At 39.3% G+C, this 18,288-nt stretch overlaps 1 pseudogene; it reads left to right on the top strand.

The window, feature by feature from the left end:
- Positions 1–1,159: 1,159 nt before the first annotated feature.
- On the top strand, positions 1,160–1,933 carry LOC127668228 (ferritin light chain 1-like; annotated as a pseudogene).
- The last annotated feature ends 16,355 nt before the right edge of the window (positions 1,934–18,288 follow it).

Raw genomic sequence — 18,288 nt, 5'->3', positions numbered from 1 at the left:
AATACCAAGATTAGTAAGTATTTGCTGCAGTATCTTAACATCTATGTGTTTCCAATTAAAATTACTAAAATATAAAATTAAGATACGAACATTTCTAGAATATGTATTACATGAAAATGACAGGTGAGTGCTTTCTTGAGGAATTGAGTTCTAGTAGTGAAGCTTCTTCAGTCACAACACATATTTTCTCTAAAGCATCTCTTCATAGTACCATTAAGAAAGCTCATAAAGTCCTATTCACCGAGAAGCGCTTGGAAAATTAAACTGTCACTTCAGTTTCACTCTGTTCCCCTATTTGGAACTTTTAAGTTCATAAAGTGAGCAGTGGGAATCCTGAAGTTTGTGGCATGCTCTTTCATGATGCATATTACTCATTCTTTATTGACATATAAATGTATCTCACTTCACAGCTGATATCTTCATGTGACTCACAGTTACATTTCACTGGAGAACTTTCTGGAATTATAAGCCATCTTGGTTAATGGAACACTATTAGGTTCATCTCTTATCATTTTTTTTTATATTTGAAATGTTACTCTGTATTTTTATTTCTAGAATGTCCTTATATTATTTTTACTAATCTCAAGGATTTCACAGATTTTTTTTCCAATTCCTTCATTCTGTAAGATCTTTGGAACTAAATAAATTTCAACCTCTTTCTTGTTCTATAGCCAATTATCTGCTGACACCTCTGTGCTAATGATATGCAAAGAATAAGACTTGGGTTTGTTCTCATATCCCATATTCTAGCTCTTAGAACAATTTGGAAGATAATATACAATAATCACATGGCCTGATTTACCTATCTATGCGGAGGGACACAGCATTTATCAGAATATTTTGGCTAGTGTTCTGACTCTCTGATATATCTGGCCATTAATTTTCATCAAATTTTTAGCATTCTCTGGAGTGAAAATCCCATGTCCTTCTGCAGATCCTGTGCTGTCTGTAATTATCCATATCCCAGTCATTTCTCCAAGAACCTTGAGACTTTGTTTAACCGCTGGGCAGTGGTGGCACAGGCCTGCAATCCCAGCACTTGGGAGGCAGAGGCAGGTGGATTTCTGAGTTCGAGGCCAGCCTGGTCTACAGAGTGAGTTACAGGACAGCCAGGGATACACAGAGAAACCCTGTCTCAAAAAAAAAAAAAAATGAGAGCAGCGCCTTGGAGGGCCCGTGGATCTGTGTCTTGCTTCAACAGTGTTTGGACAGAACAGACCCGGGGACTCCCACTTCAGCTTCCGGCCGCCTTACTAGTCTCTCCAGCCGCAGCCTCCGGGACCATCTCCTCGCCGCCTTCGGCTCCTAGGACCAGCCTGCACCGTCCCCGCGGTCAGCCCCATACTCCGGATCAGCCATGACCTCTCAGATCCGTCAGAATTATTCCACCGAAGTGGAGGCTGCCGTGAACCGCCTGGTCAACTTGCACCTGCGGGCCTCCTACACCTACCTCTCTCTGGGCTTCTATTTCGATCGGGATGACGTGGCTCTGGAGTAGGCCATTTATTCCGAGAATTGGCCGAGGAGAAGCGTGAGGGCGCTGAGCATCTTCTCAAGTTGCAGAATGACCGCGGGGGCCGTGCTCTCTTCCAGGATGTGCAGAAACCATTTCAAGATGAGTGGGGTAAGACCCTGGAGGCCATGAAGGCTGCCTTGGCCCAGGAGAAGAGCCTGAACCAGGCGCTCTTGGATCTGCACGCCCTGGGCTCTGCCCGTGCAGACTCTCATCTCTGTGACTTCTTGGAAAGCCACTTCCTGGATAAGGAGGTGAAGCTGATCAAGAAGATGGGCAACCACCTGACCAACCTCCGCAGGGTGGCCGGGCCCCAGGCCGCGCAGACCGGTGCGCCCCAGACGGCTCTGGGCGAGTATCTCTTTGAGCGCCTCACACTCAAGCACGACTAGGAGGCCTCTGTGCCTTCAAGGGGCTCCCCCTGCTCTGCACCAGCCCCCCTCAGCCCGCCTCGGGACGTCCGCCTGAAGGAACCCCTCAAGCCACCAGGCAGCTTCATAACCGCTCTAGAGCCTCTCAAGTCTTGGACCAAGTGAAAATAAAGCTTTTTGAGACAGGAAAAAAAAAAAAAAAAAAAAAAAAAAAAAAAAAAAAAAAAAAAACACACACACAATCAATCAATCAATCAATCAATAAATAAATAAAATAAATAAAGACTTTGTTTAACCATTTGTCACTCCCAGATTCTGGCCTGTTAGAATCCCTACTTCAAAACTAGCAGCCATGGAACCTCTCCATTTTTTTCCCATTCTTGTTATTTATAAACAAACAAACAGACCAACAAATAAACATAATGTGTATGCAAATGTATTTTTGTATTCTGTCACTTTTCAAATCATCCTCCCTCTGAATACTACTATGTTCTAGATCATGTGTGGTAAATGTCCAGCAGTAGGATGTGTTAATGATAAAGTGGACTCAGTGTATTGGTTTCACATGCTTCAGAAAGTATGCATCTTTCATTCTCTTCACTGCAATCTGTTCTCTATACACCTGGTACCAGTGCATCCTGTGGATGCTATAGTTGTCTCGATGCACCAGTTACTAACTTCTACAATGCAGGAAAGCAAAGTCAGTGTTTCCTTTTCTGTTCCAATAAAGAGCAGATGTCTTAAGGTTTCCTTGTGTTTCGTTGTTATTCTAACAAAACAGTTAAAATCCTAGTATTTGGAATAAACCACTGACCACCTTGGACCTTGAATCTCCACAGCAGCTTGCACTGCATCAAAGCAGATGGTTTGTACGTAATTCCAGAAACTAGTTTACTATAACACGTCTCATTTTTTATCATTTCAGTAAGTCTAACTAAGTGGATAGAAACCCTGCTTTTGAGAAACTGTGGAGTGGTTTTGACTTTAGGACCCATGACCTTAGAATCAGCCTGGATTCAAGAGTGAAGAAAGAAAAGAAAGATTTCATTGAACATATGGGAACTGCAGAGGGAACTGGAGTCATTAACAGCATGCTGGTTATAGAAGTTTTATAGAAAGAGAAAAGACAGTATCAAGGCCTAAAACTCTCCTGTGGAAAGAGGGTGTTCTTATCAGCAGTGATTGTTTTTCTGTCAGACTTATAGTATTGTAAGTAATCCAGGCTGATGATCTTCAACAGGAAATCATTATCTAATTGATTGTTTATTAATCAGAAACAAAGAGGAGGAGTAGAATGTGATCTATTTCTAAGAGTATGCAGGGCTCTTACACAGGATCAGAGTTCAGATCCCAGCACTGAATCAGCATACCTCCAACCACCTCTGACTACAGCTCCAGAGGACCCATTACACTATTCTGACCCTGGACACTGCACGAACGTGTACATGTTAACAGAAACACAAACATTTACATAATTAATTGTAGGGTTCCATAGCTGCCTGCAGCTATTACGAAGTGGGTTTCTGGAACAGAAGCTGAGGAATAAATAGGGAAGAGGGGCGAAAAGAAGTATGGCTAAGACAATATTCACTGATCAAAGCCAGAAACTTTAATGGCGCCAGACCTTTTAACAGTTTGGGCAAACCCTTCCCCCCAGACTCCAGGCTGAGTTCCGGTGGAAGTTGTCTAGCTTCTCTTGGAGGTCCTCGTCTTGACTGCTCCGGCAGCTGGGTGGGTCACCTGCTTAATTCAGGAATTCCTAGACCTGGAGGAACAATGAACTTAACCTTTACTTCGAGCACTCGGCCCTAGGTGGAGCAGGATCCTGGCTATCTGAGAGAAGTTAACCTTGACCAAAGTCAAACTCTGACCAAGTGCAAGACTGCCCCAATATGGTTCTGTACAATTAATGACAAAATGGATATAAAAGAAACAAAGGCATCACAGATCAACATCCATTACTTTTGTCATTATAGTTATTAGAATACAGACACCATGGATTGATCTTGCTGTTTTCAGGTATCTATCCCATTAATGCTCCTGTAACACATCCTTAATGGGTTTATGTTATTTTAATGAAATTAAGATAGCACAAGTAATTATATATATATATATATATATATATATATATATATTTGTTTTCTCAAGTTGGGGAAAAAGAGCTCTTTCAATGATCATAGATAATTTAAACAGAAGCAAAATGGATCTGAATTTTGAGAAAAAAATGATGCCATTGGGAATAGAAACAGAATCCAATTGTATATACTCAAATGTATCAATCACCTCATAAAGAATAAGGGAAATGTTTACATTTTTATTCAGCAAAGGCAAATTAAATACATTTTAATAAAATGTTTTATATACCTTTTAATAAAAATTCTTAGTCATTTAAAACTAATCTTAATACTTATAGAAATTCAGTCTTACAGGAAAATATCTAATATCACAGATTTCATGGGATATTAAATTCCCTGAGTCATATGGTAAGTATTATTATTATTATTATTATTATTATTATTGAAATTTCATATTATAGTTTTGGCAAACTCAAATTTTTGACTTGTTTAATTTGTATAATAGCAAACAGTTATTTTACATATATAGCAGATTATTTAAATAAGAAATAATATGCTTTCTATTTTGAAACTGTGCTTTTCTGAAAAGGAAAAGTTGCAATAGGACATAGTTGAGGAATGAAGACACAGTATTAGTTTGTCAACCCTTCCTCATCATTTCACACAAACCTGTTTTTCACTGTTCATCTTGAGTTTATTGGTTTATACTTTGATTTTCTATTCTACACCTTTGCATGATATTTGACAGATGATATTTGAAAACAAGCATAGAAGTTTTTAAGACTAGAGTCTGAAAATAAGTTTTAATTCTGTCACTAGAATTTATAAAAGAACATGAAAGAAACAAAACCCCAAATAATCAAAATGAAAATGTGCAAACAAATTGAAAAGGCAGTTTTCAAAAGATGAAATAAAAGTCAAAGATGTGTGGAAACATTCCACATCTGTAGCCCTCAGGGGAAGTTAATCAAACCTCACTGAGAGTTATCTCACCGCATCACAAAGGTCTCACCTACTATAGCACCAGTATGCTAGAATCACTGATGAAATGTGAAGGATCATCCAGAGCCTCATGGTCTCCACCTGGTGGTTTGGTTTCAGGGGATTCTGTAATCTTTGAAATCATATCATGTCTTGAAGAAATATATCATAGTGGATCAACAGTAAAGTGATATTTGTTTTGAGTCTAAGTTGCACACTAAACATATAATCCTCATGGGTTCAGAATTCCCTTTTCTTTTTTTATCAAATCTCTCTCTTTCTCTTTCTCTCTCTCTCTCTCTCTCTCTCTCTCTCTCTGTGTGTGTGTGTGTGTGTGTTTGTATGTGTATGTTATCTATTATCTATATTCCAAATATTGATTGCTTACTCTTTATTCTATAGTGTTGTTAATCCCAAAAACATTCCTTGATTTGCACTGTAATCATAGAGATTGCTTTTCAGATAGCAAACATATGCTATGATTGTTTTAAAATCCACTGAAGTCTATTCATACATGTCTACATTGACAAAAGGACTTGGTAAATATTGTGTCAAAAATTTAAAAGAAATTAGTTACTGAATAATTGAAATGGTGATTAAAGTATTCCTGGAGAGATAAGAATTATTTAAATAATTAAATAATTATTTAATACTCTTAAAGAATCTTTGAGAAGTCAAATATTACATTAAATTATTAAGTTTTTTAGGTTAGATTTTGACAAGGTGTTATGTAAGGGTGCCACTGATTTCTCCTTCTTTTTTCAATCTTTTCCTCTTCTTCTCTATATGACTTGGTAAACAATCATTAATTTTCAGTTTCTTAATGTTTTCATGAATATCTCAACCATAACATAAGAGAAACATATATTTTGGCTCATATTTTAAGACAAACATAGTCATGTGGCAGGAAAGCACAGTAGTGGGAGCGGGAATCGTCTAGTTGTGGTTGTTCCAGCCTGAGTGCATGGTGTCTGCAGTGAGGGAAGCAGATTCAGCTGACACCACTGCTTAGCTGTATTGTTCCTATTCATAATAATTATTTCTTTCAGGGTCCTAGTCCATGAGATGATGTGACCATATTCAGGGTGAATTTCTGTCCCCAGGTCAACCTCTCTGAAAAGCCTTAAATTATATTCCTATAGGTTTACCTCTAGGTGATTCTAAATCCTGTCAGTTTGTCTGTGATGTCTAAATACCATGGCCGCACACTCTTTAAATTTAATTATTTCCAAAGTGCAATCCACTTTGAGAGTGCCAAATCCACACACTGTCAAACAAGATCTAGTATTCTAGCTTATACTCTGGGGATCATTCTATTCAGGACAGAGTTGACATTTTTGCCATTGAGAATTCCACATCTCTGCAATGTCATCTTAAAATGTAAGACTCAAAAATATGAAGGACTGTGTTACATATAATATGAAAAATATATTATGAAAGCAGTCAAAGTCAATCCTGCTTGTATATAAAATTTCATTAAAATTTGGTGGCTGATAAACAAGTAATTAGGGACATATATGCGTATGTGCACACACACACACACATGCAGAGACAGACAGAAAATCAGAAAATGTAACTGAGAACTTTGCTTCTAGAATGTTCTTCAGAGTATTTATAAGGAGAATTAGTCAAATATTGAAGTTCATATTAGATTTTCATTTGTTTTTATCTTCTTATCTTACTTTTGAATCAGTTAAGCTGTTATATATTTAAAAGGTCCATTAAAAAGTTAAATTTTTGCTTAAACTGAAACAACTCTGTTTTAATATTGGAAAGGAAAACTGTTAGGAAATATTAGCTTATTAATTAGAAAGAATAAGCTATACTATAAGAAAATTTCCTTGCATACATTTTCCACTTGGTGGCTATAAACTCTAGACAGAGACATTCTTTACATGAGTGGACAGTTTAAAAGAGTGCTGTGCAGGTGAGCAGCCCTGGACGACTCTTTAATTTCATCTCTTGATAAAGTCAACAATCAAAAAGCAGGTTATAATTTTACTGGAACAGGTTACATATATATCCATTCTAGCAGTTCCCTGGTCATATGAATTTTCTAGCTTGCCCACCATCTTGGCCCCCAGATAGACCAGACAGGCAACACCAGATACACAGAGATATCCTGAGTTTAACATTACTCAGGACACAGCCTGCCAGGCTTCTGCCTATGCATAAGGCCTAGGCAGCTCTGCAGGTCCTCTGTGTGCCAGCCCTGTTGGGGGACATTTTTTTTACCCTGCAGAGTGATCAACACTTGGAAGGGGTCTTCACAGCCCCTGCCATCTTCACTACTGGATAAACCAGACAGGCAACACCAGGTACAAAGACACAACCCTGGAGCAAGGCACAGTGTGGCTCCAATAGCACCCAAGAGTAGGGTAGCCCATCAGCAATCTGTGCCAGGGGAAACTCAGTCATCCTGAGATGTGGAAATAGCCTTCCAGACTATTTGTCACAGCTGGTTCAAGCACCAGCCAGTGACAACAGGACCAACTAACACCAGAGATAACCAGATGACAAAAGGCAAAGGGAGGAATGTTACTAACAGAGATCAAGGCAATATGGCAGCATCCAAACCCAATTCTCTGACAACAGCAAGCCCTGGATACCCCAACACACCAGGAAAAAAAAGAAGTGTATTTAAAATCATATATTATGATGCTACTCGAGGATTACAAGAAGGACATAAATAAATCTCTTAAAGAAATACAGGAGAACATGAATCAAAAGGTAGAAGCCCTTAAAAAGGAAACGCAAAAATCATTTAAAGAAATTCAGGAGAATATGGGTCAACAAATAGATGCCAATAACGAAGAACATTTCAATGATTTCAAAAATCACTGTAAGAAATACAGGAGAATTTGGGTCAACAGGCAGAAGACATGAAAGAGGAAGCACAAAAATCTCTTAAAGAATTACAGAAAAACACAAACAAACAAGGGACAGAACTGAGCAAAGCCATCCAGTATCTAAAAACAGAAATAGAAACAACTAAGAAATCACAAAGGGAGATAGAAAACACAACTTTGGAGATAGAAAACTTTGGGAAGAAATCAGGGGTCATAGATGCAAATATCAACATCAGAATACAAGAGATAGGGGAAAGAATCATAGATGCTGAAGATACAATAAAAAGCACTGACTCAACAGTCAAAGAAAATGCAAAATGCAACAAGCTTGTAACCCAAAATATCCAGGAAATCCATGACACAATGAGAAGACCAAGCTTCAGGATTATAGGTACAGATGAAAGTGAAGATTTACAACATAGAGGCCCAGCAAATATCTTCAACAAAATTATGGAAGAACTTCTCTAACCTAAAGAGGGAGATGTCCATGAACATATAAGAAGCCTACAGAACTCCAGACTGGACCAGAACAGAAATACCTCCAGTCACATAATAAACAAAACCCCAAATATACTAAACAAAGAAAGAATATTAGAGGCAGTAAGAGAAAAAGGCCAAGTAACATATAAAGGAAGACCTATCAGAATTATACCAGACTTCTTACCAGAGACCATAAAAACTAGAAGATCCTGGGCAGATCTCATGCAGACCCTAAGAGAACACAAATGCCAGCCAAGATTAGTATACCCAGCAAAATTCTCAGTCACCATACATGGAGAAACCAAGATACTCCATGATAAAACCAAATTTACACAATATCTTTCCACAAACCCAGCCCTACAACGGATAATAGGTGGAAAACTCCAATAAATGGAGGGAAACTACACCTGGGAAAAAGCAAGATAGTAACCATCTTTCATCAAACCCAAAAGAAGATAATCACTCAAACATTAAAAAATAACATCAAAAATAAAAGAAAGTAATAATCACTATACCTTAATAATTCTTAACATCAATGGACTCAATTCCCCAATAAAAAGACATAGACTAACATACTGGATACATAACCAGGACACTGCATTTTGCGGCATACAGGAAACACGCCTCAGTGTCAAAGACAAACACTACCTCAGAGTAAAAGGCTGGAAAACAATTTTAAAGCAAATGTTCTCAGGAAATAAGCTGGAGTAGCCATTCTAATATCAGATAAAATTGACTTTCAATCTAAAGTCATCAAAAGAGACAGGGACTGACATTTCTTACTGGTCAAAGGAAAACTCTACCAAGAACTCTCAATTCTGAACATCTATGCTCCAAATGCAAGGGTACCCTCATTCGTAATAGAAACTTTACTAAACCTCAAAGCACACATTGTACCTAACACAATAATAGTGGATGATTACAACACTCCACTCTCCTCAATGGACTGATCAGGAAAACAGAAAGTAAACAGGACACAATGAAACTAATTGAAACTTTGGACCAATTGGATTTAAAATATAAATATATATAAAATATTTCATCCTAAAGCAAAAAAATATACCTTTTTCTCAGCACCTCATGGTACCGTCTCCAAAATTGACCATATAATTGAACACAAGATAGACCTCAACAGATATAATAAGATTGAACTAATCCCATGCCTCCTATCAGATCACTATGGAGTAAGAGTGGTTTTCAATAGCAACAAAAACAACAGAAGGTAGATATACCCAATGGAAGTTGAAAAATACTCAATGATGCCTTGGTCAAAGAAGAAATAAAGAAAGAAATCAAAGACTTTCTAGAATTTAATGAAAATGAAGGCAAAACATACCCATATTTATAGGACACAATGAAAGCAGAGCTAAGAGGAAAATTCTTAGCCCTGAGTGCCTCCAAAAAGAAACTGGAGAGAGCATACACTAGCAACTTAGCGGCACACCTGAAAGTCCTGGAACAAAAAGAAGCTAATTTACCCAGGAGTAGAAGACAGGAAATCATCAAACTCAGGCCTGAAATCAATCAAGTAGAAACAAAGATAACCATACAAAGAATCAACAAAACCAAGAGCTGGTTCTTTGAGAAAATCAACAAGATAGATAAACATTTAGCCAGACTAATCAGAGGGCACAGAGACAGTATCCAAATTAACAAAATTAGAAATGAAAAGGGAGAAGTAACAACAGAAACTGAGGATATTCAAAAAAATCATCAGATCATTCTACAAAAACCTATACTCAACACAACCAGAAAATCTGGAGGAAATGGACAATTTCCTAGACAGATACCAAATACCAAAATTAAATCAGGATCAAATAGATCATCTAAACAGTCCCATAACCTCTAAAGAAATAGAAGTGGTCATTGAAAGACTTCCAACCAATAAAAGCACAGAACCATATAGTTTTAGTGCAGAATTCTATCAGACCTTCAAAGAAGACCTTACACCAATACTCTTTAAACTATTCCACAAAATACAAATAGAAGGAACACTACCCAACTCATTCTATGAAGCCACAATTACACTGATACCAAAACTACACAAAGACCCAAGAAGGAAAGAAAATTTCAGACCAGTTTCCCTAATGAATATTGATGCAAAAATATTCAATAAAATTTGTGTGAACTGAATCCAAGAACACATCTAAAAGATCATTCACCATGAACATGTAGGCTTCATCCCTGGGATGCAGGGATGTTTGAATATATGGACATCCATGATTGCAGTTCACTACATGAACAAACTTAAATAAAAAAATCCACATGGTCATTTCATTAGATGCTAAAAAATCTTTTGACAAAATTCAGTATTGTTTCATGTTAAAATCATGGAAAAAAACAGGAATTCAAGGCCCATACCTAAACAGAGTAAAAGCAATATACAGCAAACCATTAGTCAACATCAAACTAAATGGAGAGAAACTTGAAGCAATCCCACTAAAATCAGGGACTAGACATGGCTGCCCCGTCTCTCCATATCTTTTCTTTTTTTTTTCTTTTTTTTTAATCGATATAATTTATTTACATTTCAAATGATTTCCCCTTTTCTAGCCCCCGACTCCCCAAAAGTCCCATAAGTCCCCTTCTCTTCCCCTGTCCTCCCACCAACCCCTTCCCACTTCCCCATTCTGGTTTTGCAAAATACTGTTTCACTGAGTCTTTCCAGAACCAGGGGCCATTCCTCCTTGATTCTTGTATGTCATTTGATGTGTGGATTATGTTTTGGGTATTCCAGTTTTCTAGGTTAATAACCACTTATTAGTGAGTGCATACCATGATTCACCTTTTGAGTCTGGGTTACCTCACTTAGTATGATGTTCCCTAGCTCCATCCATTTGCCTAAGAATTTCATGAATTCATTGTTTCTAATGGCTGAATAGTACTCCATTGTGTAGATATACCACATTTTTTGCATCCACTCTTCTGTTGAGGGATACCTGGGTTCTTTCCAGCATCTGGCAATTATAAATAGGGCTGCTATGAACATAGTAGAGCATGTATCCTTATGACATGGTGGGGAATCCTCTGGGTATATGCCCAGGAGTGGTATAGCAGGATCTTCTGGAAGAGAGGTGCCCAGTTTTCGGAGGAACCGCCAGACTGATTTCCAGAGTGGTTGTACCAATTTGCAACCCCACCAGCAGTGGAGGAGTGTTCCTCTTTCTCCAAACCCTCTCCAACACCTGCTGTCTCCTGAATTTTTAATCTTACCATTCTGACTGGTGTAAGATGAAATCTTAGGGTTGTTTTGATTTGTATTTCCCTAATGACTAATGAAGTTGAGCATTTTTAAGATGCTTCTCCGCCATCCAAAGTTCTTCAGGTGAGAATTCCTTGTTTAACTCTGTACCCCATTTTTTAATAGGGTTGTTCGGTTTTCTGGAGTCTAATTTTTTGAGTTCTTATATATTTTGGATATTAGCCCTCTATCTGATGTAGGATTTGTGAAGATCTTTTCCCAATTTGTTGGTTGCCGATTTGTCCTCTTGATGGTGTCCTTTGCCTTACAGAAACTTTGTAATTTTATGAGGTCCCATTTGTCAATTCTTGCTCTTAGAGCATACGCTATTGGTGTTCTGTTCAGAAATTTTCTCCCTGTACCAATGTCCTCAAGGGTCTTCCCCAGTTTCTTTTCTATTAGCTTCAGAGTGTCTGGCTTTATGTGGAGGTCCTTGATCCATTTGGATTTGAGCTTAGTACAAGGAGACAAGGATGGATCAATTCGCATTCTTCTGCATGCTGACCTCCACTTGAACCAGCACCATTTGTTGAAAAGGCTATCTTTTTTCCATTGGATGTTTTGAGCCTCTTTATCGAGGATCAAGTGGCCATAGGTGTGTGGGTTCATTTCTGGATCTTCAATCCTGTTCCATTGATCCTCCTGCCTGTCACTGTACCAATACCATGCAGTTTTTAACACTATTGCTCTGTAGTATTGCTTGAGGTCAGGGATACTGATTCCCCCAGACTTTCTTTTGTTGCTGAGAATAGTTTTAGCTATCCTGGGTTTTTTGTTGTTCCAGATGAATTTGATAATTGCTCTTTCTAACTCTGTGAAGAATTGAGTTGGGATTTTGATGGGTATTGCATTGAATCTCTATATTGCTTTTGGCAAAATGGCCATTTTAACTATATTGATTCTACCGATCCATGAGCATGGGAGGTTTTCCCATTTTTTGAGGTCTTCTTCCATTTCCTTCTTCAGAGTCTTGAAGTTCTTGTCTTAAAGATGTTTCACATGTTTGGTAAGAGTCACCCCAAGATACTTTATACTGTTTGTGGCTATTGTGAAGGGGGTCATTTCCCTAATTTCTTTCTCAGCCTGCTTATCCTTTGAGTATAGGAAGGCCACTGATTTGCTTGAGTTGATTTTATAACCTGCCACTTTGCTGAAGTTGTTTATCAGCTGTAGGAGCTCTCTAGTGGAGTTTTTTGGGTCACTTAGGTAGACTATCATGTCGTCTGCAAATAATGATAGTTTGATTTCTTCCTTTCCAGTTTGTATCCCTTTGACCTCCTTATGTTGTCGAATTGCCCGAGCTAGTACCTCAAGTACAATATTGAAAAGATAAGGAGAAAGGGGGCAGCCTTGTCTGGTCCCTGATTTCAGTGGGATTGCTTCAAGTTTCTCTCCATTTAGTTTGATGCTGGCTACCAGTTTGCTGTATATTGCTTTTACTATGTTTAGGTATGGGACTTGAATTACTGTTCTCTCCAAGACTTTAAGCATGAAAGAATGCTGAATTTTGTCAAATGCTTTTTCAGCATCCAATGAAATGACCATGTGGTTTTGTTCTTTGAGTTTGTTTATGTAGTGGATTGTATTGATGGATTTCCGTATATTGAACCAACCCTGCATTCCCAGGATAAAGCCTACTTGATCATGGTGGATGATTGTTTTGATGTGTTCTTGGATTCAGTTGGCAAGAATTTTATTGAGTATTTTTGCATTGATGTTCATAAGGGAAATTGGTCTGAAGTAATCTTTCTTTGTTGGATCTTTGTGTGGCTTTGGTATCAGCATAATTGTGGCTTCGTAGAAGGAATTGGGTAGTGTTCCTTCTGTTTCTATTTTGTGGAATAGTTTGAGGAGTATTGGTGTTAACTCTTCTTTGAAGGTCTGATAGAATTCTGCACTGAAACCATCTGGTCCTGTGCTTTTTTTGGTTGGAAGAATTTCTATGACTCCTTCTATTTCTTTAGGCATTATGGGACTGTTTAGATGGTCTAGTTGGTCCTGATTTAATTTTGGTATTTGGTATCTGTCAAGGAAATTGTCCATTTCCTCCAGATTCTCCAGTTGTGTTGAGTACAGTCTCTTGTAGTAGGATCTGATGATTTTTTGGATTTCCTCAGTTTCTGTTGTTATATCTCCCTTTTCATTTCTAAGTTTGTTAATTTGGATACTTTCTCTGTGCCCTTTGGTCAGTCTGGCTAAGGGTTTATCTATCTTGTTGATTTTCTCAAAGAACCAGCTCCTGGTTTTGTTGATTTTTTGTATGGTTCTCTTTGTTTCTACTTGATTGATTTCTGCCCTGAGTTTGATGATTTCCTGCCTTCTACTCCTCCTGGGTGAAATAGCTTCTTTTTGTTCCAGGGCTTTCAGGTGTGTCATTAAGCTGGTAATGTATGCTCTCTCCATTTTCTTTTTGGAGGCACTCAGGGCTATGAGTTTTCCTCTTAGCACTGCTTTCATTGTGTCCCATAGATTTGGGTATGTTGTGTTTTCATTTTCATTGTGTTCTAAAAAGTCTTTAATTTCTTTCTTTATTTCTTCCTTGACCAAGGTATCATTGAGTAGAGTATTGTTCAGTTTCCACGTGTATGTGGATTTTCTGTTGTTTCTGTTGCTATTGAAGACCACTTTTACTCCATAGTGATCAGATAGGAGGCATGGGATTAGTTCGATCTTCTTATATTTGCTGAGGACTGTCTTGTGACCAATTATATGGTTGATTTTGGAGAAGGTACCATGAGGTGCTGAGAAAAAGGTATATTCTTTTGTTTTAGGATTGAATGTTCTATATATATCTGTTAAATCTAATTGGTCCAAAGCTTCAATTAGTTTCATTGTGTCCCTGTTTAGTTTCTGTTTTCCTGATCGGTCCATTGAGGAAAGTGCAGTGTTGAAGTCACCCACAATTATTGTGTTAGGTGCAATGTGTGCTTTGAGCTTTAATAAAGTTTCTTTTACAAAAGAGGGTGCCCTTGCATTTGGAGCATAGATGTTCAGGATTGAGAGTTCTTCTTGTGTATTTTTCCTTTGACCAGCAAGAAGTGTCCCTCAGAGTCTCTTTTGATGACTTTGGGTTGAAAGTCAATTTTATCTGATATTAAAATGGCTACTCCAGCTTGTTTCCTGAGACCATTTGCTTGTAAAATTGTCTTCCAGCCTTTTACTTTAAGGTAGTGTTTGTCTTTGACCCTGAGGTGTGTTTCCTGTAAGCAGCAAAATGTAGGGTCCTGTTTATGTATCCAGTCAGTTAGTCTGTGTCTTTTTATTGGGGCATTAAGTCCATTGATGTTAAGAGATATTAAGGAATAGTAATTGTTACTTCCTATCATTTTTGACGTTATTTTTTAAATTTGATTGCTTAACAACTTTTGGGTTTGATGAAAGGTTACTATCTTGTTTTTTCCAGGGTGAAGTTTCCCTCCTTGTATTGGTGTTGTCCTCCTATTATCCTTTGTAGGGCTGGGTTTGTGGATAGATATTGGGTAAACTTGGTTTTGTCATGAAATATCTTAGTTTCTCCGTCTATGGTGATTGAGAATTTTGCTGGATATAGTAGTTTTGGGTGGCATTTGTGTTCTCTTAGAGTCTGCATGAGATCTGCCCAGGACCTTCTGGCCTTCATAGTCTCAGGTGAAAAGTCTGCTGTGATTCTGATAGGTCTTCCTTTATATGTTACTTGGCGTTTTTCTCTTACTGCCTTTAATATTCTTTCTTTGTTTAGAACATTTGGTGTTTTGATTATTATGTGACGGGAAGTATTTCTGTTCTGGTCCAGTCTGTTTGGAGTTCTGTAGGTTTCTTGTATATTCATGGGCATCTCTCTCTTTAGGTTAGGGAAGTTTTCTTCCATAATTTTATTGAAGATATTTGCTAGCCCTTTAAGTTGTAAATCTTCACTCTCATCTATGCCTATAATCCTTAGGTTTGGTCTTCTCATTGTGTCCTGGATTTCCTGGATATTTTGGGTTACAAGCTTTTTGCATTTTGCATTTTCTTTAACTGTTGAGTCCAGGGTTTCTATGGAATCTTTAGCATCTGAGATTCTTTCTTCTATCTCTTGTATTCTGTTGTTGATATTTGCATCTCTGTCCCCTGATTTCTTCCCAAGGCTTTCTATCTCCAAAGTTGTCTCCCTTTGAGTTTTCTTAGTTGTTTCTACTTCTGATTTTAGATCCTGGATGGTTTTGCTTAGCTCCTTCACTTGCTTGTTTGTGCTTTCCTGTAATTCTTTAAGAGATTTTTTTGTTTCCTCTTTCATGACCTCAGCCTGTTGACCAAAGTTCTCCTGTATTTCTTTAAGTGTTTTTTGCATTTCCTCCTTGTTGGCTTTTGTATTCTCCTGGTTTTCTTTCAATGATTTTTGTGTTTCCCTTACAAGGGCTTCTAACTTTTGATCCATTTTCTCCTGAATTTCTTTAAGTATGTCCTTCATGTGTTCCTGTACCAGCATCATGACCAGTGATTTTAAATCCAAATCTTGTTTTACTGGTGTGTTGGGGTATCCAGGACATGCTGGTAGAGGAGAATTGGGTTCAGATGTTGCCATATTGCCTTGATTTCTGTTAGTGACGTTCCTGCGTTTGCCTTTTGCCATCTAGTTCTCATTGGTGCTACTTGGTCTTGTCAGTGCTGGACTCACCAGTGCAAGCTGCCCCTTCCCAGTTGGCCTCTGGTGCACTGCTTACCCCCTGCACTGCCTGTAGACAGGGTGCTGCTGCCCAGGCTGTTCAGATCCCGAAGCAGGCACCTGAAGGCTCCCGCTGGGGCCCGCTGGATTCACTGGAGCACACTGACTTCTCCCAGCTGGCCGCCCGGACCTGGCAATGTGGTGCTGCCGCCCAGGCTGATCTGGATCCGGAAGCGGAGAGAGTTGAGCTGAGGGCTCTCGCCTGAGGCCTTGCCCCAGATTGTGTCTGTGATGGAGCCCGTGTGCACCCCCAGGGAGCGCCGACTATGTATGCTGCCGGGACCTCCCCTGTGTTTGATCACTCTGCTGGGCAGCCGATCCCCCAACCGGGCTGGCGCACACAAGGTTAGCCTGGCTGCCCAGGCCCTAAGTCCAGGCAAAAGCCTGGGAGGCCAAGGTCTGAGCCAAGTTCCCTAGGGCTATGACTGTTAATTGGGTCAGCCAGGTGACCAGGATGGTGGGTGTGTGCGCCCGCGCTCCCCGAAAGCGCCGGGAGAGTCTGCTGTGCTAACAACCTCCTGGGCGGGTTGACTCACAGATGGCCCACCAAGCCTCCCAGATCTTGGGGTCAGTCCTGTGCCTTTTGGGGCCTAGACCCCCGCTTTGTTAGCCTCAGGCTATGCCCGTTACGGCTCTATCCGCCAGAGCTCTCTGTTGTCCTGCAGGCAAAATGGCGGTGTGCCCGCAGGCCCGGGCAAAATACCTCCTGGCTGGGTTGGCGCCCCGATGCCCCCCCCCCCCCCCCCGAACAGCCAAGGGCCTGGGTGCAGGCCAACGCCTGTCGGGCTCAGACCCCGTGGTGTTGACCTCGGATTATGTTTGTGTACCTCAGACTGTCCGATGTCACTGGATTTCGAAATCAAGATAGAGAGGCCGAGTTCTGAAGTGGCTTCCGTGCAGCGAAAGGCGCTGCAAAACCGCAGCTGTTTGCAGCCCGGCTGGTCAGTGAAGGTCAGTGGTCGTGGGCGCAGGGCCTAACTGGACCCTGTGTCGCCTTGTTTCCACTGCTGATGGCCCTTCAGCTGGACCAGCCACTGCTGTACTGCCGCTGCTGCCGCCGCTGCCGCCCTGCACTGAGGTTTTTTTCTCCATATCTTTTCAGTATAGTACTTGAAGTTCTTCTGAGAGCAATTAGACAACATAAGGAGGTCAAAGGATACAAGTTGGAAAGAAGTCAAACTATCATTATTACCAAATGATATGATAGTATATGTAAGTGACCTAAAAACCTCCACCAGAAATCTCCTACAGCTGGTAAACAACTTCAGCAAAGTGGCTGTTTATAAAATCAACTTAAAAAACTCAATAACCTTCCTATACTCAAAGGATAAGCAGGCTGAGAAAGAAATTAGAGAAATGACAACCTTCAAAATAGTCACAAACAATGTAAAGTATCTTGGTGTGACTCTAACCAAACAAGACATGTATGTTTTCTTGTATGACAGGTCTCTGAGAAGAAAATTAAAGAAGACTTCAAAAAATAGAAAAATCTTCCATGCTCATGTATTGGCAGGATTAATATAGTAAAAATGACCATCTTCCCCAAAGCAATATATATATTCAATGCAATCCCCATCAAAACTCAGTTTTTTATAGAGTTAGAGCAATTCTCATATTAACCTGGAATAACAAAAAACTCAAGATAGGTAAAACTATTCTCAACAACAAAATAAATTCTGGGGGAATCAGTATCCTGGACCTCAAGCAATACTACAGAGCAATAGTGTTAAAAACTGTATGGTATTGGTACAGTGACAGGCAGGTACATCAATGGAATAGAATTGAAGACCCACAAATGAACCCACACACCTATGGTCACTTGATCTTCAACAAAGGAGCTAAAACCATCCAGTGGAAAAAAAGATAGCCTTTTCAATAAATGGTGCTGGTTCAAATGGAGGTCAGCATGAAGAAGAATGCAAATCAACCCATTCTTATGTCCTTGTACTAAGCTCAACTCTAAGTGGATCAAGGACCTACACATAAAACCAGACATACTGAAACGTGTAGAAAAGAAATTGGGGAAGACCCTTAAGGACAAGTGCACAGGGGAAAAGTTCCTGAAAAGAACACCAATAGCTTATGCTCTAAGAT

Source organism: Apodemus sylvaticus, chromosome 1 (genome assembly GCF_947179515.1).
Source record: "Apodemus sylvaticus chromosome 1, mApoSyl1.1, whole genome shotgun sequence".
NCBI lineage: Eukaryota > Metazoa > Chordata > Mammalia > Rodentia > Muridae > Apodemus > Apodemus sylvaticus.
This window is presented reverse-complemented; position numbering and strand designations above follow the sequence as displayed.